This window comes from Protopterus annectens, chromosome 8.part1 (assembly GCF_019279795.1).
Source record: "Protopterus annectens isolate FY-2018-M chromosome 8.part1, PAN1.0, whole genome shotgun sequence".
Taxonomy (NCBI): Eukaryota; Metazoa; Chordata; order Ceratodontiformes; family Protopteridae; genus Protopterus; species Protopterus annectens.
In genome coordinates this window covers 208,019,299-208,046,748 of record NC_056742.1, presented here as the reverse complement: position 1 = coordinate 208,046,748, position 27,450 = coordinate 208,019,299, and positions in this window count along the sequence as shown.

Here is a 27,450-nt window from a genome sequence, read left to right as displayed (position 1 = left end):
TAAATTAGGATGAGCATGGTGTTACACAACTCAAAAACTCAAAATGGTATAACCTTCACAGTACATTATTCTCACACACACACACACACACACACACACACACACACACACACACACACACACACACACACACACACACACACACACACACACACACACACACACACATTTGCCAGTATTGAGATTAGAACTCCTGCCTATCTAGTTATTTCTATTATGCAGTTATCAGATGCACCACGTAGCTTACATAATTTCACCTTCTTCACAGGTACTTCTAAGCTGAATGACAACAGCAGTAGTAAAGTAGGGTGGGGGAAGTGTAATGGGTGGAACACAAATCAAAAATGTATGAGACAAACAGTATCTGATTCACAAACACACATGCACACAGTTGCCAGTATTGGGATCATAACTCCTTCCTATCTAGTTATTTCTATCATACTGTCACACAGTTATCAGATGCGCCACAGTACTTATACAATTTCACCTAGTCCAATGGTACTTCTAAGGTGAATGACATCAACAGGACTTCTAAATTGGAGTGAGGGGAAGTGTAAAGGTTGGTACACAAGTCAAACATGGTATAACCCACACAGTACATGATTCTCTCACACACACACACACACACACACACACACACACACACACACACACACACACACACACACACACACACACATACACATAGTTGTCAGTATTGGGATGAGACCTCCTGCCTATCAAGTTATGTCTACTATAATATTACACAGTTACTGCATGCCTTACAGAGCTTACTGGACTTACAACTGGCCAAAGGTGCTGATAACTGCACAGCTGATATAAAGTATTACAGGTGGCAGGAAGTCTGCCTTCAGTTTCTACTGTACATTTTGCTAGTTCTTTCTGCCTTGCACTTCAAATAGCATTATAGCTTTGCACTTCAACAGGTTATTGTATCAATAAGTGTATCACACCTGGGAGCCATCAGCAGTACTTGTTCACCATGGAATTAGCCCCAGATCTTACTACTTATGACACACCCTCCTGGTTTGATTGAAGTGCGGTTTTCTGTGCTTTCACCTATTAACTTGGTGCACTTGTCCAGTCTGAGGCACTGTTGCAACTGCCTCATGTACACAGACAATCCTCTCCTCTAAACTGCAAACGCTCAGACCAGTGAGAGTTATGCCTATATCTTCAAATGTAGAAATATGCACTCTCCAGAAAAGACTGGAATAGCTGGTCAAGAAGATGAGATAAACACCTGCACCACAACATGTGGACAACATAGCTCGCCACAACACCCACTATGACAGATCAAGAATCAGGAAATGCACCCGCTAGTTGCAAAAAACAATGAGGCAATCCCAAACAAAATGCAAAAATCAAACCATGTTCCACAGCAAGGCAGTCCTTTATTAAAAATCCACAAGGTAAAATAAATACTAAAAGCACCTCAGACTAAGCGCTTTTTGCCTGTTCATATTCAGGCATCATCAGAGTCATGCAGGTACTAACATGATTCACTTTTAAATGGGAAGTTTGTGCTGAAATCATATCATGTGTGCAATGTTAGTTATTAAAGTGAATTAAAATGCAAATATTAAAATGCATATATAAAAAGTGCATTCTAAAGAAGCCAAAATAGTGTAATGGCTAGAGTTCCAGCTCCACATACAGGAGTCCACATTTCAAGCCCTACACCTGTCCACAAGTACTAAATAACTTATTACAATCTCTGCAATGTTGTAACACTTATACACATTCATATAAAACATTCAAAATGTAAAATATAAGCATATATCAAAATTTTAATAATTAAACTAGTTTTAAAACCTATGTTACTAAAACAATTAATAATAACACATTACATTATATATATATATATAAATAATTCTGGCTGCACTTAGCTTTCCTTTTCAGAATACTGGTAACAGAAATGGTATTTATTCCTGGTCTAGCTTTGGCATTTAATCTCAATTACAATTATGTTTCCTTAACTTGTAAGTCCAAATCTGGGTCTCCCCCTCTATTATTGATTAGCACTCTGTCAATAATAAAGAAAATTAACTTTTTGAAATCGACACATTCGAGACTATGTGTGCATAAAGCACTAGTTAACTTTCCATTCCTGATGTCCCTATTATGTTCCATAATCCTGTCGTACAATGTACTGACTGTCTTGCCTACATAAAATGCAGGACAAGAGATTCAGGTAGCAATGTAAACAGCAAATTTTGTATTGCAGTTGCAATGACCAGGACACTGAGGATTCCTGTCATATGAATCAATTTGGACATATGGTCCATCATTAATGAATCTGCAAGTTGAACAAAAGTCACATTTGTACATTTTAGATGTAAAATTAATCTTAAGCATGTCTTTGTCCCTTTCTAAAATGTCTTTGATATTTTTACCCCTGCTATAAACAATTCTGGGTTTTGAACCTAATTTACATTTAAACTCAACAATAAACCACTCCAGATTTTTTTTCATACTCCGTTTCAACTCGAGGCCATTTTGAATAACTGGTACCATCATGACATCATTCTTTAAAGTGTCAACTTGATCTGCATTTGCATTATTCTGCCCACGCTTTAGGATGGGAAGAAACCTGGTGGTGCGGTTTCTGATTATCTCCTTCCTGATTTCCAACAAGAGTTTTATGGGATAACTTCTATCCTTGAAAATCCCTATTAATGTAAAAAGTTCTTCACCGAATTTCATATCTTTGCTGACTAATCTGGACAATCTAACCATCTGGCCCTTTACTACACTTCTACATTGATGCTCAGGATGGCAACTATCATAGTGTAGCAGCATGTTGGCATATGCCTTTTTTCTGAATATGTTAGAAGACAGTTCCCCAGTAATAATGTATTTGGTTAACAAGATGTCTAATTAATCAATTTCATTAGCATTAATCCTGTAAGTAAATTTCAAGGACTGGGTAATGCTGTTAATATATTCCAGAAATTTCAACACATCAGCCTGTGTGCCACTACAAACCATAAGTATGTCATCCAGAAACCTATAATAGGACAAATATTTGATATAAAAGGGTATGAGAAAATATTCCTCTTTTTCCCATTCAGCCTGGAACAAATTTGCAAATGCTGGAGCACATTTTGCTCCCATGGCTACCCCAGAATTTTGGCAAAAATATTCCACCTCAAATACTAAGAAGTTTTTCAGCACTACTTCTAGTAAATCTGATTGTAAATTGACTCTAGTTTGATTAAAATGCACACTTTGTATTAAGCCTTCTACAAAATATTCCAAGCAAATATGGGGGATCACCATGAATAAGTTCACAACATCAATGGCCACAAATAAATCGTCCTTTTCTACCCATGTGTTTGTTAATAATTCAAGACACACAAATCTCTTATGATGTATAGGGTGTCACTCACTACTGTCTGGGAAAAATGATCTACAAAGGTTGCTAATGGCTCAGTCTTTGAAATGTGTGCAGCTACGATTGGCCTGAAAGGGGGATCACTGATGTATCCTGAGTCAAGGCACTGAATAACAAAATGTCAGCTTTTGAGTATGCCCTGTTTATCTCATTCAAAAAAACTATTTCATAATTGTCATCATTCCCTCCAGTAGAACTTTTTGAAATGTGTACCTTTAACTCCCAGTGGGTGTGGCTTCAGTCCTTAAAAATGAAGTTATCACCTTACAGTTCTACCAAATACTAACTGACAGAGGTCATATATCAATACAGTTGTGTTTGCCATTATGTATGCGTCAAGATAAAATATTATCATACCTTGTATGTAGCATGGTTTTGGAATTATTAATGCAAATATGAACAGGCAATATTTGATGCCTAGAGGCGCAGTAGGAGGTAACTGCAGAAACGCCTGGAGACGTCACTCATCTGTAATGAGTTAAATAGAGAGTAAGTCATTCCAGATGCTGAAACCTTTCTAATGATGAGAAATTGGCCCTGAAATAATTATTGACAAACAAGTATAGGGTGATGAAGCCAGACAGAGGGGGTAGTCATCATGAAACAAATTGACTATGTATGTAAAATGTCCTCTCTACTTAATGATGATGACAATTATGAAAGAGGTTCTTATAATGAATACTCACTCTTGATGAGTATGATTTCCTAAGAGTTGAAACATCAAGGATTCCGATTATATTCGGAATACCTAAAATACACAAAAACATCAATGATTCCCCTTTCAGGCCAATCATAGCCGCACACAATTCAAAGACTGAGCCACTAGCAGCCTTTGTAGATCATTTTTCCAAGACAGTAGTGAGTAACATCACATACATCCTAAGAGATTTGTGGCACTGTCTTGAATTATTAAGAACCACACGGGTAGACAAAGAAGATGTATTTGTGGCCATTGATGTCGTGAACTTATTCATGGTGATTCCCCATGATATTTGCTTGGAATATTTTATAGAAGGCTTAATACAAAGTGGGCATTTTAATCAAACTAGAGTCAATTTACTATCAGATTTACTAGAAGTAGTGCCAGAAAACCACTTCTTAGTATTTCAGGGGGAATATTTTTGCTAAAAATCTGGGGTAGGCATGGGAGCAAAATGTGCTCCAACATTTGCAAATTTTCTGGCTGAATGGGAAAAGGGGAATATTTTCTCATCCCCTTTTATATCAAAAATATGTCCCTATTATAGGTTTATGGATGACATACTGATGGTTTGCAGTGGGACACAAGCTGATGTGTTGGAATTTCTGGAATATATTAACAGCATTACCCAGTTCTTGAAATTTACTTAATTAATGCTAATGAAATTGATTAATTAGACATCTTGTTAACCAAAGACATTATTACTGGGGAACTGCCTTCAACATATTCAGAAAAAAGACATATGCCAACATGCTGCTACACTATGATAGTTGCCATCCTGAGCATCAATGTGGAAGTGTAGTAAAGGGCCAGATGGTTAGATTATCCATATTCGTCAGTGACAATATAAAATTTGGTGAAGAACTTTTTACATTAATAGGTATGTTTAAGGATAGGGGTTATCCCATCAAACTCTTGTTGGCAATCAGGAAGGAGATAATCTAAAAAATGTTCCACCAGGTTTATTCCCATTCTGAAGGGTGGGCAGAGTAACACAAATGCAAATCAAGTTGACACTTTAAAGAATGATGTCATGGTAGTACCATTTAATCAAGATGCCCCCGAGCTGAAAAAAAATCTGGAGTGGTTTATTTGATGTTTAGTTTAAAAGTAAATTAGGTTCAGAACCCAGAATTGTTTATAGCAGGGGTAAAAATATCAAAGAAATTTTAGAAAGGGGCAAAGACATGCTTAAGATTAATTTTACATTTAAAATGTACAAATGTGGCTTTTGTTCAACTTGCAAATTCATTAATGGTGGACCATATCTCCAAACTGATTCATATGACAGGAACCTGCAGTCTCCTGGTCATAGCAACTGCAATACAAAAGTTGTTGTTTACATTGCTACCTGTATCTCTTGTCCAGCATTTTATGTAGGCAAGATAGTCAGGAAGTTGCATGCCAGGATTATGGAACATAATAGGAAAATCAGGAATGGAAAGCTATACACATAGTCTCGAATGTGGCAATTTCAAAAAGTTAATTTTCTTTATTATTGACAGAGTGCTGATCAATAATAGAGGGGGAGACCCAGATTTGGAATTACAAGTTAAAGAAACAGAATGGCAACTGAGATTAAATGCCAAAGCTAGAACAAGCATAACTGATACTATTTCTGTGACCAGTATTCTGAATAGGAAAGCTAAATGCATCTAGAATTGTGTGTGTGTGTGTGTGTGTGTGTGTGTGTGTGTGTGTGTGTGTGTGTGTGTGTGTGTGTGTGTGTGTGTGTGTGTGTGTGTGTGTGTGTGTGTGTGTGTGTGTATATATATATATATATATATATATATATATATATATATATATATAAATTTGTGCACAATCAATGCAATGTCTTATTATTAATTGTTTTAGTAACATAGGTTTTAAAACAAGTTTACTTATTAAAATTTTGATATATGTTTATATTTTGGATGTTTTATATGAATATGTATAAGTGTTACAACATTGCAGAGATTGTAACAAGCTATGTATTGCTTGTAGACAGGTGTGGGGCTTGAACCGGGGACACCTGCATATAGAGCTGGGACCCTAGCCATCCCAGTATTTCAGCTTTTTTACAATGCAGTTTTTATATTTGCATTTTAGTTCACTTTGTTAACCAGCATCACACACAGGATATGATGTCAGCACAAAATTTCTATTTAAAAGTGAATAATGTTAATACCTGCATGACTCTGATGATGCCTGAATAAAAGCAGGTGAAAGCGTTTAGTATGAGGTGCTTTTAGTATTTATTTTACCTTGTGGATTTTTAATAAAGGGTTGCCTTGCTGTTTAACATGGTTTGATTTTTGCATTTTGTTTGGATTGACCCACTATGACAGCCCTGACATATACTGAATAATGACACACTCACCTTCACAGGGGCAATCAATGGACATTTACATGATCAGCATAGACCAGCAAGACAGGCATCCACTCAGACACCATGGCATAGCACATGCCAAAGGACACATATGTCTCCTACACAGTGTGCCCTCAACCTAAGCTTCTAATGCTGACCACCTAGCACAATTCAGTGATCATGGGTGACTCAGTACTGTGGCACACAGATGTCCCACTATGTTGATTATGGAGGATGTAACAGCCAACTGTCTGTCACTTGCCAGCATCTGACACATGACACACCCAGTCAAGCCACTCCACAACAGCTACAAATACCACTCTGTCATCATGCATGTGGGTATGAATGTACTGAGACTCACCTCCCTGGGCTACATGACAAGAGGCATGTTTGAACACTCAGATTATGTGGTCCAGGCAGGTGTGACAGTATCTGTCAAAGGGAAAATATACTTTAAAAATTATCAAAACACGGTAGGTTCAGGTTAAGGCACTTTAATCTTGCAGCAAGGAGACAAAAATGTGCTATTACAGAGTTTGTCTAACTAGAAACAGGAAATACTTTCATTTTTATACACTTTCTTATAAGACATTGCCAACCAAGCTGACGTAGCAAATTACCAGTCTTTTCATCATCACTTGTTGACCATCAGTCCCATGAATTTCTGCTGATTTAACAATTTTTGTGAGAAATTTCCTAAGGAAAATAACATGGCCTTGGTTACCACCGGTTAGATACATGTTATGTTACCATTCAAGGTACTATGGCTAATTCAAGCACAAAGCTAGCAGTTCATTTCTCTAATAATCCTTTGTCTACATTATCTCTAAGCTTCTGCAGCTGTACATGTTCTCATACTTCGAACAGAGCTGATTGTTTAAAGTCATTACATTTACAGAATATAGCACTGTTCATTCATTCGTTCCTGACCAAGCAGATAAACACCTGCTTCTCAAGTACATTTCCAAAAGGCATAAACATGAATATTGCTGTGTTAGTAAGTACTAGGTCAGACGGCATCTTGCAAGTTTCAGAAAGCACACTGCAGTTTCAAAAAGCATCTTTTTCAGTTCTCATATGAAACTCAATTTATATATAAAACAGTGCATATAAAATAGAATGAAAAACGTGTTAACTCTTTTAACTACTAATTAGCATTAAGCATACACACATTAATACATATTTTCTAACATTTCCACCCTGTTAATACTTTTTAATTCTATTTTCAAAAAGAATAAACAGTTTGCTTCTTTTCTTAACCTCTTCCAATCAGGATTTGCAGTTAAGAAAGTCATTCAGTTTAAACTTTATGAAAGTGTTTCACATTCTAGCAGCTCTTCAAATTCAGTACTTTGATACATAGTCTCAGAAACTGATATGTCTATAAATTCTTTGATTAATTTCTTCATGCAGGGGATTCCATAACAAACACAAACTCCTATTAGGAGTAATCCTACCCCAATGGCAATCAAAATGGTCATTAGGATGGAACCCCACCCCCTAAATAAATTCTGGAAAAAGCCCGTCAGAGGGTTTGGGCCTGGTTTGGTCATGGCCGACACTTGCTGAATTACCTTAAGATGGTCATTAATCTCGTGCTGATGATCTGGAATAAACGCACAGCATTCTTCTTTGATTAAAGCGCACGTCCCACCCCTCGCCGCTAGGGTGAAGTCAAGAGCCATTCGGTTCTGGAGCACTACAGTTCTCATTGCATTCAGTTCATCAGTTATCATTTCAAGAGCAGAAAAAGTTGCATTACTCATCACTTTGAGAAGTTTAGATAGTTTTTGCAGCTCCCCAATCGATTTAACTGCGCCATATGCAGGTAATATACCTGCTCACGATATGACAGTGTCACTCAAGTCCATGTGCGTAAGTTTGGTTCCCACACTATGATGGTCTTTCCAGCCCGCCTAGATCTGTCCCACTGGATTCTCAGGTTTTTTAACAGTCTTTTTGGTTACATCTCGGGTATTTCAAATATTTCTCTGAGGCAAGACTGCAGTGTGTCGTATGGCCAGGACCAGGTATCCCAAAAAACAACTGCCGGACCAATTCTCAGGTAACCATTTATATGCTTTTTTACCACACACAAAATAACAGTCTTCTACTTTAGTAGTCACTTTGTTACGAAATGACTGCCCAGCATGAAACATTTTCCTATCTATTACAGATAACTGTTTAGAAAGTACAGGATTACATTGTACCTGGTCAAGAGTCTTATGCATAGATTTAAGAAATGAGTTATAATCTGTACTACAAGTTCCACCTAAATCGTTTGCTTTTGTATAACATTTATATTGTATGGTCACATTACACTTGCTCCAACCCACTTGTATGGTATCATTCTTGTAAAAACATACAATTCCATTTTGTGTCACAGGCAAATACAGTGCTACCTTATCATATGCTTTTATAGCTACTGTGTCAAAAACTAGATTTTCCCAGGTCTCATTGACTCCTAGGGGGATAGCAGTCATTAATAACCCCCTGTAAATTGTTGGTATGGCCGTGCAGACCCAGCAGTTTGAAACATTAAAAGTCTCAGCATACACACGTGTAATCGCCTGATAAGTGTTAAAGTTCGGATGCCAGTCTATGTTTGGCCCATCACGTTTAATCAGTTCAACTTTTGTGGCAGGAAAAAGGAAAGGCCACAAAAAAAGAGCAATGTTATTAGCATAGCTATCAAAATAATCATACCAGTTTTCTGAGGTTGTTCAATGTCTCTATTCACTCTATACCTGGCCATTTTGATCTAGTTGTACAGGAGTAACAAGGTTTTTGTCCAGTTCAAAGTTCTTAACCAGTTTACAGTGTGTCAGATGAATCCAGCATGCTTGCTCCACGATCTTCACTGCAGTGGGTGTCGACAGTAGTACCTGGTACGGCCCTTCCCACTTCGGAGAACTCCAGTTCTTTTTCTTCATGATCTTCACCCAGACCCAGGTGCCTCGGGCTACTGCTGCTTCCGATTTTGGTTGCTCTTTATCTGAAACAGAATTTAACTGCAAAAGTTTGTTATTCAAAAATCGCCTCATATACCCTGCAAGTGAACTGTCAGCCTCCTGCTCTGCAGACATGAGAGGTTTCCACTGAGGTGTATAATATGCCCTCCAAAACAAAATTTCAAAAGGAGTTAATCCCTTTGCATTTGGAACAGTTCTCATGCTCAACAGTGCTAGAGGTAAACAGTGCACCCAGTTCTTTTGTGTCTCACTAATCAATTTCATAAGATTATTCTTCAACACCCCATTGTGCCTCTCCACTAATCCTGCAGATTGGGGGTGATACGCACATTGGTTTTTCAATGATATCCCGAAATAGCGACTAAGTTGTTGTATTGTTTGGTTTACAAAATGTGTACCATTGTCACTATAAATCTTTTCCGGTATGTCAAATCTAGGTATAATTTCTTTAACAAGGACCTTTACAACAGTAGCTGCATCTGGATTTTTAGTTGGAAAAGCTTCCACCCATTTGGAAAACATATCTATAATGACAAGACAGTACTTTTTATTTTCGCATTTGTTCAGTTCTATAAAATCCATACAAATAGTATGAAACGGATACGGTGGTGTAGGGAAACTCCCTTGCTTAGGTTTCAATGCCCCTTGTGCATGGTGCTTGTAACAAACATGGCATGCTGCACAAACATTTTTTTGTGTAATTAGTAAATCCATACGTCGTAAACACTCGATTCACTAGCTGTACCATCCCCCCTGTTGAGACATGGCTCTGCCCATGGCTCAACAAAGCTGCATATCTAAACAAGTTAGATGGTAAGATTGGTTTCGTTTCTTTGGAAATGTACAGTCCTTTCTCAGGGATTGCTCCTCGTTTTATCCACTTTTGTTTTTCTACATTTGTAGAAAGTGTCTGCATTGTTTTTAACATTTCTAAATCTAAAATCTCAAAAGGTTGTAATTCCTCACTCAAAAGAAAAACATCTGAAGCTGAAGCTGCCTGTTTTGCAGCTGTATCAGCCCTCGCATTCCCTTTTGAAATTCTATTCTGTTGCTTGGTATGAGCTACGCATTTACAAATAGCTACTTTTTGAGGTAACTGAATAGAGTCTAACAAATCTAAAATAAATTGCGCATGATTAATTGGTTTACCAGTAGATGTTATCATTCCTCTATTTTTCCACTGCTGCGCAAAAACATGTACAGTAGAAAAAGCATACTGGCTGTCAGTAAAAATATTCACTTTCTTACCTTCTGCTAAGGTACATGCCCTTGTCAAGGCAATCAATTCTGCTGCTTGTGCAGATAAGTTGTGTGGAAAAGACTTCGCTTCTAAAATCTTGGTATTAGAAACTACTGCATACCCCACTAGATTCTGTCCTGTAGGACCCCCTCTTGCACGAGCTGTCTACATAGTATGTCACCTCGGCATCATCCAAGGGAACATCTGTAAGGTCTTGTCTTGGTAGTGTCTTTTGCTCAATCTCCTGCAGGCAGCAGTGAGGTTTGCCATCTGCAGGGGTTGGGAGCAAGGTTGACAGATTTAAAGCTGTGCATCATTCAATTGTCATATGTATAGTCATACAGGAAAGATGTCTAGCAGGAGAAAGATATGCTACTTTTTCTTGCAGTAAAATGATTGTGACTGCATGAAGCACTCTCAATGTGAGAGGGTGGAACAACACTACTGAGGCTGAAGCCTGCACTGCCATTGCAGCTGCAACTACTGCTTGTACACAGTGGGGCAAGGATCGCGCCACGGGGTCTAACTGTGATGAATAATAAGCTATGGGGCGTTGTTTGTCCCCATGCTGCTGTGTCAACACTGATGTCATATAACCTTGCTTACAATCTACAGTTTGGAAAAATCGCTTATGATAGTTTGGTAATCCTAAAACTAAGGATGATGCTATCAGTTGTTTTAACTTGCAGAAAGCTGCTTCTGCTTCTGGTGTCCACTGCAATAAATCCTGTGCTGCCATCAGCTTTTTGAATATCAAATTGGCCAGCGGAGCAGATTCCAAGGCATAATTTCGTATCCAACTCCGACAAAAGTTAGTAGTTCCCAGGAAGGACATCATTTCCTTCTTGGTAGTTGGTCTAGGTGCTTGTAATATTGCTGTTTTTCTATCTTCATCTAATATGCTGCCTTCTTTGGATATTACATATCCCAGGTATTTAACTTGTTTTCTCCAAAGTTGCAGTTTGTTTTTATTTACCTTGTGTCTTTGAGTAGCTAAAAATTGTAACAATGCTATGGTATCCTCTCTGCATTCTTGCTGGGTCGGGGCTGCCAGCAGAATGTCGTCTACATAAAGTAAAATCTGACTACCTTTCGATGGGATAAATCCCGCCAGGTTACTTGCCATTTCTTGTGCAAATATCATTGGACTTTCACAATATCCCTGTGGTAATCTCGTATATGTATACCGTTTCCCCTGAAATGTAAATGCAAACGAATGTTGGCTGTCGGGGTGTATCGGTATTGAGAAAAATGCATTGCTAATATCTATCACTGAAAAATACTTCTGCTGAGGTTTCAAATCATTCAATAAGGTGTCTGGATCTGGCACCATTGGTGCCTTGGGTATAACTGCATCATTTACAGCCTGTAGATCTTGGACCATACGCCATTCCCCATTTGCTTTCCTAACAGGAAATAAGGGTGTATTACATGGTGAATCGGGAGATTCTATTAAGACTCCTTCCTTAAGTAAGGCTGCTATTATAGGTTTGATCCCTATCTCTGCATCCTTCCTCAAAGGATACTGTCTTTTCTGGGGTCTAAATGCTGATTTTGGCGTAATAGTAACTGGTCCTGCTGTACGAATAAGTCCTACATCTGATTTCCCTGTTGACCAGAGAGTCTCTGGTATATCTCATAAGGTTTTTTCCTCTTCTTCTAGTAAGAGTAATACTCAGCTATCCTCACTGGCCTGTAAGTGCACAGCTGGGTGTGTCTGTGTTATCCAATTAAATTTCTGCTTCTGTACTCCTTGTTCAGAGAATTCTAACTCTGTCTGTTTTTCCCACCTCGTGAATTTTTCTTCTAAGTCTGCCCATTTCAAATTTATATTTTTAGTTAAGCTCACATGTGGCAATCAATTAGATTTGTAATGTGCTAAAAATTACTGGGGCAATGAACAGCTTATTACACTGTTTCCTTCTATGTCCCAGTACAAATTTCGTAATACTAGCCTGTTTGCAAGGTTTTTAAACAACTCTTGCTCATATTCTTTATCAAGTCCTGGTCTATTACAGTAATATAGAGTGCAATGCAGCAAATGCTGTTTGTCAGTGTCAAGGAAGGGGGATTTACTGATGGCTACGTTCATCAGTTCTTCGGTTACTGCCCCTGGACCATTCGTAACTAAGTCCTGGCTGTACCAATAATATGTTTCACCCTCTGGTCGCACTACAAAAATATCCATTTGTCGCTGTGCTTCCATGCCCTGCATGGTTGGAACTACGGCTATGCCAAATATCTGCATTAAGTCTCTGCCAAAAAGATTTACTGGGCATTTTGCAGAAACAACAATTTTGCTTTTCTGGGTCATTCCTGAAACGGGGTCAGTTATTACTATGTCATGGGAGAGTGGCTCCCGATACAGCTGTCCATTACTTGCTTTCACTAGTATGTAATCTGGTGATTCTGAATCTTCCCGTAATTTGGAAGGATGTATCAGGGTCCGTGAAGCCCCTGAGTCACACAAAAATTTGACTTCCCGCCCTTCTACCAGAAGCGTTACTTCCGGTTTTGTGTCTGCTAAGTAGAGCTCTAGGCTCAATAATGCCAAGTCCAAAATTTCATTTTCTTCATTTTTTACGAATTCATGTACATCCTCTATCCCTTCTGTCACATCCTCTACCCTTGCTACCACACTCGCATTTGTCTTTTCCTGTTTGTTTTCATCCAGTGATTCCTGACTATCATATAGTCATTCCTCACCCTCATCTTCCATAATTACCTTTTTATTTAGCCTGCAATCCCTTGCCAAATGTCCTTTTTTCCCACATTTAAAACATTCACCCGTTTTCTTACTTTCTTCAAAATCTTCTGATCGTTTATCAGATTGTTTATTTCCCTGGGCATTTTTCTTACCCTTTTTTCCGGTTTGTACTACAAAAACTTCTGACCCATCTTCAACTGCAAATACTTGGGCTTTCTTTTTCTTTTTGCTATTAAAATGCCTTTCGGTATGTCTTGCATATTCAAGTAATGACTGTAATCTACTTGTACGATGATCTACCATGTGCTTTGTAATAAAGCTGCTAATGGGAGTAATACTACCTTTTAAGAATGCATTCTTTAACTGCTGCTCATATGGGGAATCATGTGTTTGATCTTCAGGTATCTGCATTCCGCAATGGTTATTAAAACACTCTAATAATCTAGCATAATATCTATCAACAGTTTCACCTTCTTGTTGTATGCACTGATTAATGCAAGTCCAATCAGCCCTAGGCTTCCATTTTTCAGAGATTCGGTCTGTCAGACCTTTTACTCTGTTATCCAGTTCTGCATTACTATGTGGGAGTGGTCTGAGCTCTGTGTCACGGGGATTCCAGTTGCCACTGATCATGTGTCAATCTGGACCTACAATTTGTCTAACTACCTTTTCTACGTCCTCTCCATTCAAATGATAACTTAACCTCATACCCTGTAAGTCTTCTAAGAATTTTCTAAAATTAACTTTCGGATGGGGAATTCCCTCTGTGGCTTTCCGGATATCTTCCGGCGTCCACTGTCTATTAACTAAGAAAGTCAGATCCTGTCCTGCCTGTGGATTTGGTACTTGTATGAGTGGACATATCTCTTCCTCACTCATAGCTCGTGAATTTTTATTCATTTCATAAAATTCAATCTCCCCTCTCAAGTTACGTGTTTGAGACCTAGTCTCGATAGGATCCCTGACAAACAGTTTCGATTTAGCAGGAACAGCCGGGTATAGCGGAGGTGGATCAGCTTGTCCACTTGCTTCATATTCTGGTAAGGGAAGCAGAAGGGGTGGAGGAGGGGCCGTTGCTATTACCAAGTTATTATCTTCTTTGTCTAAGAACATTGCTTTTGAATTTTTAATCTTTTGTTCTCTGCGATTTGCTTCCTGAAGCCACCTATGTGTCTGAGGGACTCCTAATTGCCGTTGCTTTTTTTGCTGACCTTTTGTGTCTGTTTTAAGTTGTCTGGCAAGTTTAATAAGTGCAGGTTTATCCAAATTACCATCAAATTTGTATTTATCAACCCATTTTTTATAGTACTTAACGTTATTGGCACGCTGTAATTGCATATATTTCGCATCTTTGGTTAGGGGCGGGTCTCGTGAACTTTTCGTGCACTGATTTCCCATGTTGCCTTAGAAAAGCTGTAAATTGTTACGTAACCCTTCTTATCACGTGGTACCACAGTTTTACACCTTTTCACAGTTTATCTAGAATAACTGTCTACCTATTCTGTTTCCCTGATTTATGACAAAACAGTAACCTTTTTGTCCCTGATCTGCAAATGCAAATCTTCCTGACAAAAAACAGTTCTGCAACTAGTCCCTGATCTAAAACATAAAAAGGTAAATTCCTCCTTACCTGACCCTCCGTGAATTGATCCACCGGACCGGTGACTCGTCCTCCAATCCCAGATCAGAAACAGTGGCTGGCCTCTTTCAAACGACAATTCATTTGGAGGTCTTTCAAAACAGAAGAGCCGATTTGGCCTCTTCTCCATATGGGTACATGCCACCGGGGCCCAATTCTGACCTAGGCCTAGAGCGAGAGGTACTTTCCGGTCCGAAGGACCAAACTGTCAAAGGAAAAATATACTTTAAAAATGATCAAAACACGGTAGGTTCAGGTTAAGGCACTTTAATCTTGCAGCAAGGAGACAAAAACGTGCTATTACAGAGTTTGTCTAACTAGAAACAGGAAATACTTTCATTTTTATACACTTTCTAATAAGACATTGCCTACCAAGCTGACATAGCAAATTACCAGGCTTTTCATCATCACTTGTTGTCCATCAGTCCCATGAATTTCTGCTGATTTAACAATTTTTGTGTAAAACTTTCTAAGGAAAACAGCATGGCCTTGGTTACCACCGGTTAGATACATGTTATGTTACCATTCAAGGTACTATGGCTAATTCAAGCACAAAGCTAGCAGTTCATTTCTCTAATAATCCTTTGTCTACATTATCTCTAAGCTTCTGCAGCTGTACATGTTCTCATACTTCGAACAGAGCTGATTGTTTAAAGTCATTACATTTACAGAATATAGCATTGTTCATTTATTCGTTCCTGACCTAGCAGATAAACACCTGCTTCTCAAGTACATTTCCAAAAGGCATAAACATGAATATTGCTGTGCTAGTAAGTACTAGGTCAGAGGGCATCTTGCAAGTTTCAGAAAGCACACTGCAGTTTTAAAAAGCATCTTTTTCAGTTCTCATATGAAACTCAATTTATATATAAAACAGTGCATATAAAACAGAATGAAAAATGTGTTAACTCTTTTAACTACTAATTAGCATTAAGCATACACACATTAATACATATTTTTCTAACAGTATCCCTGAGCAGTATACTGCCATCACCAATAATAATGCTGCAGTACTGTCAACAGATAATTGACTGCAGCATTGGCTTAAGTGTTGTGTGTCATTCTTAGAGGATCCAGTATCTCTCTGCTTGGGATAACATAACTGACAGATCTCAGTACCTTGCCAGAGATGTCCTACATCTGTCAGCACTGGGTTTCCAGGTACAGGGTAAGTGTCTTGTCACCCCTATATTGCCTTATTAGGCAGTGTTCCAAATCAAATTACCACCATAAGAGCTAGACATATATGCAATCTGAGGGTCATGCTGCTCAACAGTAGACATCTAACTGTCAAGATGCAGTCACTCAAAGCACATCTCAGAGTGGAGGGCATCGACATTTGTGCTGTAACGAAGAGGTATTTTACAGCCGCAGATAGCAGCCCTGCACTAACAGGCTATGACATGTTCCACAGCTGTCAGTGCCAAAACATGGACCACACCTCCACAGGTGGTGTCTCCATATACATAATGGAAATGCACAGCTCCAGGCTAGTAGCCCAGCATAATGCATCGGAGGTTCTTCCTGTAAAACTGACTTTAGGCAATAGTGCAATCCACACCATAGCCTGCTATCTGTCCCCAGCTATGTCCCTAAACTGACACTGCACATTTCTCAACAGCCTGGCATCTATGAAGTTCCAACCCATGACTGACATAGCAGGAGACTTCAACTACCCCTCCATCAGCTGGGGAGAGTAGTCAAGCACCAGTACACTGGCCCAATGCATCATGGAATTAATCTTTTCCAGTGGCCTGGACTGGCTCATACTGACCCTCGGTAGAGGATGCAAAAACCTTGACCTGTATTGATTACTTACATATGGGACTGTTGCTCAACCATAGTTGTTAATCCCTACCTGGTCAGATCCAAACATGATGTAATCAACACAGAGCTCAACATCTCACCCACGCCCCCCACAAAGGTAACCACCTTGCAAAACCTCTTCAATGCTGACATTGCAGTCATAAAAACAGGGGTGGATGATTTCACTGCACCCATGCCAATGGGAAATAGCTGCATGACTGTCGCATCATACACATATGCACTGCACAAACATGTACATGGATGCATGGTACTAGCCATAGTCAACAGAACACAGACAATGGCCTCCAAATACTTGACGCCATTGTGATGATCCCCTGCCATTACTAAAGTATACAGCAGAAGGAAGACACTGTTGAAGAAAATGGTGGTGTCCCACAACTGGTGAACCCCCTTATTAGCCTCAAACACAACTTGGGATCCCTCATGGAATCACCTACAGGCAGCTATGAAGGCAGATTTGCAGCAGACACTGACGACAATCACAAAAGCCTTTGATAGTTATATCAACGACCTCCACAGCAATAACCACAAATGCTGTGAGTTACTGCACAATGCTGAGTTCTATCCTGGCACAACAGATATTGGCCACAGTCTTGCCAACACAGTCAATGCCAGCTTTACTCCCCTCTTCCCCCAAGGGGACAATCACAATGGCAGATGAATGCCAGGCACCTAGCATTATTGCAAGCCAGGCTAGACCTGCATTGTCCACAGGAAAGGATACAGCTTCCACGGGGCCCCAACATATCCATGGCTGTGTTCTACATGACATACAAGGAGACCTGGCACCACATATGTGTGCCCTTGTCAGTCACAGCATCACATCAGGCTTTGTCCTTCCAAAATGGCACACTGCTACAGTCATACCTCTCCATAAAGGGGTAGCATCTACAGACCCTGGGGATTATTGGGCCCTTAGCCTGACAAGTCTACTATGTACGGGTAGGGGTGCATCATCAGGGACCTGATTGACCAAGATATAGGTGATCTCTTAACTCTGGACTGCACACAGTTTGGCTTTGTGAATGGCAGCTCATGCCTGCTCAACCTGGTTGACGTCTTTGAATGAGTAACCAGGGCTGTGTATGACAGTAAGGCACTACATACATCCTACCTCAATCTGGCCAAGGCTTCTGATACCATTCCTCAGTCAAGGATTTTTGGTAAACCCAACAAACTAGGCATTAAGACCTATGTCAGTGGGTGGTTTGCAAACTGGCTCACAGAACACACAATGGGACAGTGACAAACTCCAAGTCAGAAGGTCAAGCAGTCACAATTGGAGTCCCACAGGGATCAGTACTGGATAGTGTCCTGTTCAGCATCTAATTCTCAGGAGTCCAGCCCAACACAGAGGAACTCTGGCTGACTAAGTTCACAGAGGACTGCAATCTGGAAGCTATCATGAACTCCACAAGTGATGCAGACATCCTACAAAAAGGCCTCACTGAGACCAATGAGTGGTGTGGAAACCATGGCCAGAAGTTTAACATCACAAAATACATCATCATCCTCTTTGGTAAAACACTCAGTTCCCAGTAAGTTCTACGTCAATGGGAGCCCAATGAACATTGTAGGCATTATAAGAGATTTGGGGGCACAGGCTGACAGCAAGTTCTCCTTCAATAACCATATTGTCAATGTGGTCAGGAAGTCCTTCTATATGGCACATTGCATTACCAAGGGTTTTGCATTCAGGAAGACAGAGGTAATGATCTCTGTCTACAATTCCCTCAGTAGACCACTCACCAAGTATTATGGCCCATTTGCCATGTACCTCACTAGACACCGGCTACAGCTGGAGAAGCCACAGAAGCACCTCACAAAGGGGTTCCTAGGCATTAAACACACATCCTACACAGATAGACTCAAAAGACCCAAGCTATTTTGTGTGTCATATCACCTAATTAGCAGCTATCTGTGCTTGACTTACAATGCCATGTCTGACCCATCTGGTGTAGAAATGCTACATATAAATCCATCCACACCACACACTGTAGAGACCTCTACCTCAGTACCACAATCGCCACAACATGCTGGTGGGACAAGTCCCTCACCAAGAGACTGCACATGCCCTGGAATACACTTCCCATACATGTCATGCAGAGCACCTAGATGACCCTGTTCCAGAGAAATCTTGATGAGTGGTAGGGTAACAGACAATTCAACCCAAGGATCACTGCAGTGGTTATACTTGATATAGGCACTGGGACGTAACATCAGGTGGCACAATGGCAGGGCCCTTCTATGTGCTAGGCTTGTTAAGGCTCCTGGGCCATTACCTACTACACACTTCTGAACCTATAAAGGGAATGACATCAGCAGGACTGATATAGTAGTGCAGTGGGTGTTTAACCTATCAAAATAATTTGTCTTACAAACAGACTTGCCAGATGTGAGAACTGAGCCTCTATCTAAATAGTGATCTGTACCATAGTGTTACACAGTTACCACATGCACTACAGAGCTTAGTGAGGTGAGAGATGGCCAAAGGTGCTGATATGTGGAATGACATCAGCAAGACTAATAAAGTAGGGCAGTAGGTGGGAAACATATCAAAATACTTTCCCTTACAAACCCACACACACATTTGCCAGATGCAAGAGTAGAATCCCTGCCAAACTAGTCATTTGTGCTATAGTGTTAAGTATTTATCAGATGCAGTACTGAATTCACAGAGCTGACAGCTGGCCAAGATTGCTGATAAGGGACTGACATCATCTGGACTGATAATGTGGGGCACTGTGAAGTGTCGTGGGTGGGAATGGCATAAAACTGTTTCACCTATAAACAAACAAACACACAACTCCCTCAGTCTTGCACACACAACTGTCACACACACACACACACACATACACACACACACACACACACACACACACACACACACACACACACACACACACACACACACACACACACACACACACACACACACACACACACACACACACTTCTATATTTGGAAGGACTGAGATTATAACTCCTACCTAACTAGTTATTTGTACTATCATGCTACGCAGTTATCACAGGCAACACAGAGCTTATGGGGCATAAGCCTGATGGAAGGCACATTTAAGATGACTGATATCTGCAGGACTGCTAAAGTAGGGAAATGGGAGGTGCACTGGGTTTGAATGGACCCAAAACCTTTTAGTTGTGAATACACACACACTTTTACATTTGCCAGGACTGATATTATAACTGCTATCTAACTAGTTATTCATATTATAGTGTTATGCAGTTACCACATGCACCATAGAGCTGATGTGGTTAAACCTACCAAAACTGACTTCTATGGTGGCAGACATCTTCAGGACTGCTATGGTGAGGCAATGGAAAGTGCACTGGGTGATGAAGGCCTGTTCATTCCAGGATCCTACTGACAGTTCTCTAAGTGTATGAGCATGCCCAGTGTGTCTTTCTATAGTACATGTGGGACTCCATTCCAGGGATTGTTGTACTCCAGTCTGGTTTGTTTTGTGCTATGGCCATACCTCTCAACCTGTTGGTGCAGGATATCTGGAGATAGCCTATGAAATGTGTGGACAATGGGCCATACAATGATTCTGACAATTTCTCTCAGTAATGTATGAGTTGCAGGGGTTACAGGGCTGGTTTTAACAGACATCTGTCATATATGCCATTTGAGACTGTCATGTACTGTTTCAGTAACTGGTGACATACCTCCTCAGATCATCACAGTGATGTACCAGAGGAATACAGGATGGAAGATGCACACACAAGGTTTATGGGCCAAATGCTATGTATTCTTGCAATATCCAGCCTGTTGAGGGGTGTGTCTACAAGCAACTGACTGCTGGTGCTTTAGAAATTTTCTAGGACCTTGATGATATATTACAATGGTGGAATCTCTTTGCATTTATGTTCTGGCCTTGTCTGATTTCCATTCTACAGTTGGGTAATATAAGTCAGACAGGCTCAGGGTGACAGGCAGACTCAAGATAGAGTTGTAGGGGATAGGATATGTGTGTGGGGGGGTGTCCTGGGCAGATATGTTTGCCTATAGCTACCCGTACTTTGCATTGGGCCCTCCTCAGTGGTTGACTGCACTTGGAGGGTCTTGTGTGTGTCAAACTGTTTGACCAGCCTGGAGGTGTGTGTTTGTCACACATATATGTATGTCCCACCTCATTTTGCTTGGATGGCCATATGTTGGGGTCAGGATGTTGCATAGGATGAGTGATCAGGGAGGGGTGTGTTACTGTCCATGGCTGTGGCCCAGGGTTCTGTGTGTGCAGACATGTCACCATTTTCCAGGGTTAAGCCTGCCTGCAGTGAGTGCATTCCCATGTTTAAACTCCTACCCCTGTGTATAGACTGTACACAGTATCACAAAATGTCCACATTCATGACACATATATCTTGTTAGTTACCCAAACAAGTGTGGTTTTCTGGCAAAAGTGTTTTGCAAGTCACACAGGGTTGAAGTCAGATATTACTGACAGTTGACATTGTTTCAGACTTCGTATCCATCAGACATTCCATGCTACTACAATCATTCCTTCAACTTTATTACATTATTAGAGCAGTATTTCAAAGATGTCCTTCTCTTTGGGCCTTCTTCACCCCATTATTCATGGCTTTGGCTAGATTTCTGGCTCTCTGACACTGGCAGGTTTTCTCCTAACAGTTAGCCGCATGGGCTTTCTTTGTCTTTTTTAGACTGTGTTATGTTGGTGTTATGGACCCCATGACACTCCCTAAAAGGGCACTGTGGATGAGGCATAAGCATTTGCCAGAGGCCTGTAGGCCAGGTGTGACAGATGCAGGCCATCTGTAGCAAGGCAGTGCATTCTGATGCTCATTTGTTCCCAGGCTGCCATCAGTAGACAACCCTGGGATGGTACCAGTAAGTTGATCATGGGTGTTGCTGACAATTGCTTTCTGTTTGTGTTGAGGCATCACTCTAGTTGATGGCTGGACGCTGCTTAAGGCTAGGAACATGTTACTGCATTTTAATGGGACTATGGGGGGGCATAACTGTACACAATACACATTTGCAGAGACTGTGCTGATATTTGCTTAACATTTTGGTCCCATTTAGTATAGTGGTGTGCCCTATCTTTGAGACTACAGACATAACAGTATCAATAACAGGTCAGATTGTTCTGGCATATACATTTGAAGTTTCAAATTTCTTACCTTTTAAAGTCATACTGCCACTGCCAGGGCTGCTGCAATATCATTGTGTAAACGTCTGTAGGTGGGGATTTCATGGATGTCACCATGTGGGGGCCTTTGCCAGACATTTCTGTATGGTTTTCTATAGCTGATTTGCTGGGTGAGGCTGGGGATGTGTATGGGATCCCCACTTTGACATCCATGCATGTGACCTATGAACCCCCCCAGTTATTTGGCTCACCACATATACTGCAGTGGTATTTGTCAACTAGGGTGGTACTGCATGGTGTAACTAGGCCAGTACTGGGGACACACTTCCTGCTGTGGCACAAAGCTGTCAGTTTGCTGCTATCCCAGTTAGCCACCCCATTACCTTGCATGCTTGATCAATACCATAGATATGCTATCAGAATATTCCACTCCATTCATTTATTTTGTTAAGGAGACTGGCTTACCTTGTGCCTGAGGCTGTTGTGAGGATGGTGCTTGAGGACTGACTATGTTGGATGCACGCAGTACATTCCCTGTACATGGTAAGGTATAGGTGGTGTGATGTTTGGCATCATTTTATGTGAGTCAGAGAGAGAGAGAGAGAGATCAGTCCCTGGGGCCCTACAGTGTCAGTGTATGTGCTATGCATTGCCTCTTTGTCAAGACCAGGGCATACTGGACATGCCTCTGTCTGCCTACAGAGGCAGGCTCAGGATGTTCCTCCTCCAAGTCTCTCTGTGCCTGTGGAGGCCCTGGCAATGGTGGGGACTTTGTGGCTCTTCCCCATTTTGATCCTGCTGCAGCTGTTTCTGCAGGATCATATTGTGTAATATGGCACATACTATGACCATGTGTGCACATGTGGCTGGGGAGTACTGCAAGGCTCAACCAGATAAGTCAAGGCAGCAGAACCATGACTTCAGCATCCCAAACAAGCACTCTATAATGATCCTGGTTTGTCCATGTGCCTCATTATGGCATTCTTGTGTATGTGTGTGCATTTCTGATGGGTGTCATCATCCATGGAGCCAGTGCGTAGCCAGTAACCCCACTAAATGGCCATACGGGATGCCCCCCATGGTAAACCAATGATACAGCTGTGAGGAATGCCAGATGTGGGAGTCGCGATAGCTTCCAAGGCAGCCAGCACACACATTCATAATAATGCCCTGGGCATTGCACACGACCTGGCAGTTGGAGTGGAACCCCTTGTGGTTTATGTAGACCCTACCCCAGTCACCAGGTGGTGCTTTGATGTGGATTTGTGTGCAGTCTATGGCACCCAGTACCTCCAGGTAGTCTGCTACACAGTGGAAGAGATGCATATTGTGGGTCTTCTCCTCATGGGTGGTGGGATATTTAATGTGCTCCTCGGCATGTGGTCGCATGGCATCCAGGAACTGGTGATGTATCCTGAATGCAGATGCCTGTGAGACCCCCATGATATCCCCAATTGGTCTTTGGAAAATACCTGTAGCTAGTATTCTTACAGCTACACATACTTTGGTATCCACTGGGATGGGTTCCCCTCTGTTTGTTCTGGATGTGAGGCGAGGCCAGACAGCTCCACAACTTGCTGCAGTATGTATTTGTCCACCCTGTAGTGCTCTACTATCTCAAGATCATGTAGCCCCTGGTAGGTTATCCTGGGCCTGAACACTCTTCTCCTCCTCCTCATAAGTCTGGGATGGTTTTCAGCATTGTCCTCTTCACTACCCTCAGCCTCTTGCACATACTGATATATGAGAGTGACAGCAGCCCCTAACATTTTGTTAGTTTTGTCTGGTAAAATTTCTCCATCTGTGTACACTGGTGGTGTAGAGTTTGTAGGAAAAAACAGACTGAAAGATTTTGCATAGTTTATAGTGGTGTGCTGCAGATGCTGCCTGTATGATTGGCTGAGTATGATACATTCCACCTGCTAGCTCTATTACTTGTATTTGAGTGCCTTTATTCTGCTATTTCCTTTTTTTTCTAGTTCCACTTTCCATTTCCTGTATTTTTTTAGTTTTGTGGCTTAAATCCCAGTGCACATCGCACACATCCATTCAGGCAAGGTAAACAAGGCTATACAGCCACAGACACACACCCTTGCTTACATATACACAGTGCTGCCATTTCCTGTGGGGTTTTTCTGTTTTGTTTTGTTTTGTTTAAGTCCCAGTGCATGCTGCTCAAACCGGTTTAGCTACGTTAAACACGTTTTAATAGAAAAGTACCTTCCTGGATGCGAACACTCCCTTCATTTCATGATGTAAGATATTACAACCTTAGACACACACCCTTGCTTAGCTGGGCTTAGCTAAGCTCAAACCCAGGCAACAGTGCTTCAATGTGCTCACAGCAAGCATAACACCTGCCCCTTTTCTTGTTAGCTGCTCCTCCTGCCTACACAATCCTGTTCTAGCAGCTACACAGTTAGATGCAGGTTTTGGACTTGGAATATGTTGTGATTCAGTAAATTTCCCCTCATTTGCATACCCCACTGCCTTAGTCCATAGTTACTACACTGCCTTTCCCCTTGACAACCACTGTCCCCTGGTATTGCTTGGATTCTGCATGTCATAGACTATAATGGCAAAATGCAGATTTTCTTTAAACTTGGGGTTTCACATTGTTTTTTTTTTTCAGCGCTATCATGCTTGCGTGCCGCTGAGCTATGCTTAAACCGCTGAGATCAACCACAAAAAAAGTTATTTTATATTAAAATTAAATATTTATTCATGGCAATGGCAATATATTTGGCCATTGGCATGCCTAGGGATGTGAATACATGCTTTTATTTGTGCTGCCATGCTTCTGTTTTCTTTTTTGCAGAAATGAATTCAGTTAGTAACTGAACATATTTCAGCACTGACACTGTTTCTGCATGGAGACCTGGCAGCTTCCTGATTCAGTAATTCACCTCATTTGCCTGGCATGTCACATGGTCTTTTGTGTAGGAACAGTGTAGACAGGCTTGTGCACGTCGGATCAGCTGTTTGCTGAATCACTCGGCAGCCAAACTCCATGCAGGAGCTGCTATACTGTTCCTGCATGGAGTTTTAGCTTTCATGAATCCTGGAGAAGGCTTTTAACAAATGAATAATGATTACAGAGAAACTATGGGGTGGAAAGATAATCTGGAATTTGGAAAATGTGCGATGTTCTGTAATAGCCAGATTGTGTAGAAATACAGTAAAGAAATTAGATGTAGCTTTAGCAAAAATGTGACGGTTAACCATTGTATATTTAAAATGGAAAAACAGGTATATAGAAATATAACATTATATGCTTATACTAATTGTAAAGAGATGGAAAGCTTATTTTTGTCTGATTTTGGACTATGCAGTAATATGAAATTATAATAACAGACGACTTTAACTGTGATGTAAGAGCAAGCATAAAAAGAAAGGAAATTATATAAGAAGAATGATAGAAGTTATAAGATGTAGTAAGTTAAAACTTAAGAACAAAACTTCATGGATTTGCAAAAGGGGTATGTATATAACTGAAACAGATTATAGTATCAGAAGATTTAGTTATAGGAGAAGGAGAGGTAGTTGAAACAGGATTTTCTGATCATCATACAATATGGGTAGACATAAAGGAAAACAAGAAATATATAAAAACAGGTAAAAGAATAAAAAGAATAAATGAAAGCATAGAATGAAGAAGGAAAATAATAGTAATGCAGATATGAAAAGATCACATTATTGTAAAAACATTTTATAAAAATTGGTTTGAATGGTGATGGTATTTAAGGGAAAAAAAAAATATATATATATATATATATATATATATATTACAGTGGCAATATGATGTAAAAAAAATTGAGAAAGAAAAGTATAAAAGAACATATAATGATGCAGTGGAAGATTTAGAACATAATGATAGAAAGCATATTGACAAAGAAAAATATATGAAAGAAAACAAAAAATAAATAAATAAAATTGTTGCATAAGCAAAGCTATTTTTACAAGGAAAAAGAGAAGTGCCAAGTTACTTAAACAGAAGGTGGTAGTGTAATGACAGAAGTAAAAAATGGAAAACGAAAAATAGAAAGAACTCATGCAATGACTATGAATAGTTTAGTGCAATATGTACAATACATGTTTAAAGAGAATAAAGAGGTAGAAATGGAGATTTCTTTAACTGAGCTAGATAAAGTATTAAGACAAGTAAATACTGATACAGCCCAAGGTCCAGATGAAAGTGGGTATGAAATGTATAAGAATTTAATGGATATATTTTTAAAGATTTTGAATATAAGGTTAAGGAAAGTTTTATGTATAAAGAATTATGTTGTGAATACTTAAATTCATATGATAGAAAAAAGAGAGAAGACAATTAAAAAAAGCAAGAGGCCAATAGTATTGAATAATAATGATTATAAGATCTATATGAAAATAATGCAAAAGAGATTTGAAACTAAAATGCAAAATATTATGGAGGCTAGAATATATATAGCATAAAGGAGAAGAACTGTCAAGAAGTATTAATGAAGGAGAACTCATAGATGATATTATGAATAGAAAAGAAGAAACAAAAATCATGATAAGAGGCTTTAATAAGGCATTTGACACAACTGGACATGAAAACATATAGGTTCATAGTTGTTTACTAGGCTAAAGACCACAAAGGCCTTTTTAAGCCTAGCCATGCATCCAAAATCTCTGAAAGTTATGATAACCTTGATAAGTATAACAATGGGTCTGGGAGATGAACGATTTACAGGTTACCTGTGTCCAATAGAGACATAGATGCCAATCCAGGGATAAATTTCCTATTTCCCTCCAGCTGTCCAAGTTGCACTTGAATTGGGTCAGGGAGGAACCCTGCTTCATGTGGATGGGGAGTCTGTTCCACAGACAGAGTAGTCTCTGGGATACATAAATAATACTGAAAGAATATAATATAAGTGAGAATGTTAGGAAATTATGTATGCCAGCATATAGTTGTAATAAAGTCAAAATACCTGTAAATGTCTTTTTTAGCCAAGAGGGAGATATGAAGAGTGTTGTAAGATAGGGATGTCCAATGAGTTATATACACTTTATGTTAGTTACAAATGTGATAGCGTGTGAACTAGTTTAAAAAATGAAGGAGGCAGGCTATATAACACCTGAAGGGTTAAGAATTCCAGTTTTATTAACATATGCAGATGACATTATAATAATTGCAAAAAAAAATGAATGAAAGAAGTAATAATTTGCACAAATGAGTGTCTTGATGTGAATGAATGGCTTTCAATAAAGATAAAAGTAAAGGTTTAGGTGATGTAGTAAAGCTATGGTTATATATTTTACAATGAATTAAATTTCTGTGCTAGGGGTAAAATTTGGGAACAAAGATGTAAGTAGAATCCAATGGGGGAAAACAGTAGAAGAAATAAAACAAACCTGTCTTTTCTGGGAAAGAAATAAGGCTCATTTGACAATTTCAGTACTAATGGGAATAACAGCATACTTAGCAAGCATACTTATTCTACCAAAGGTATTTA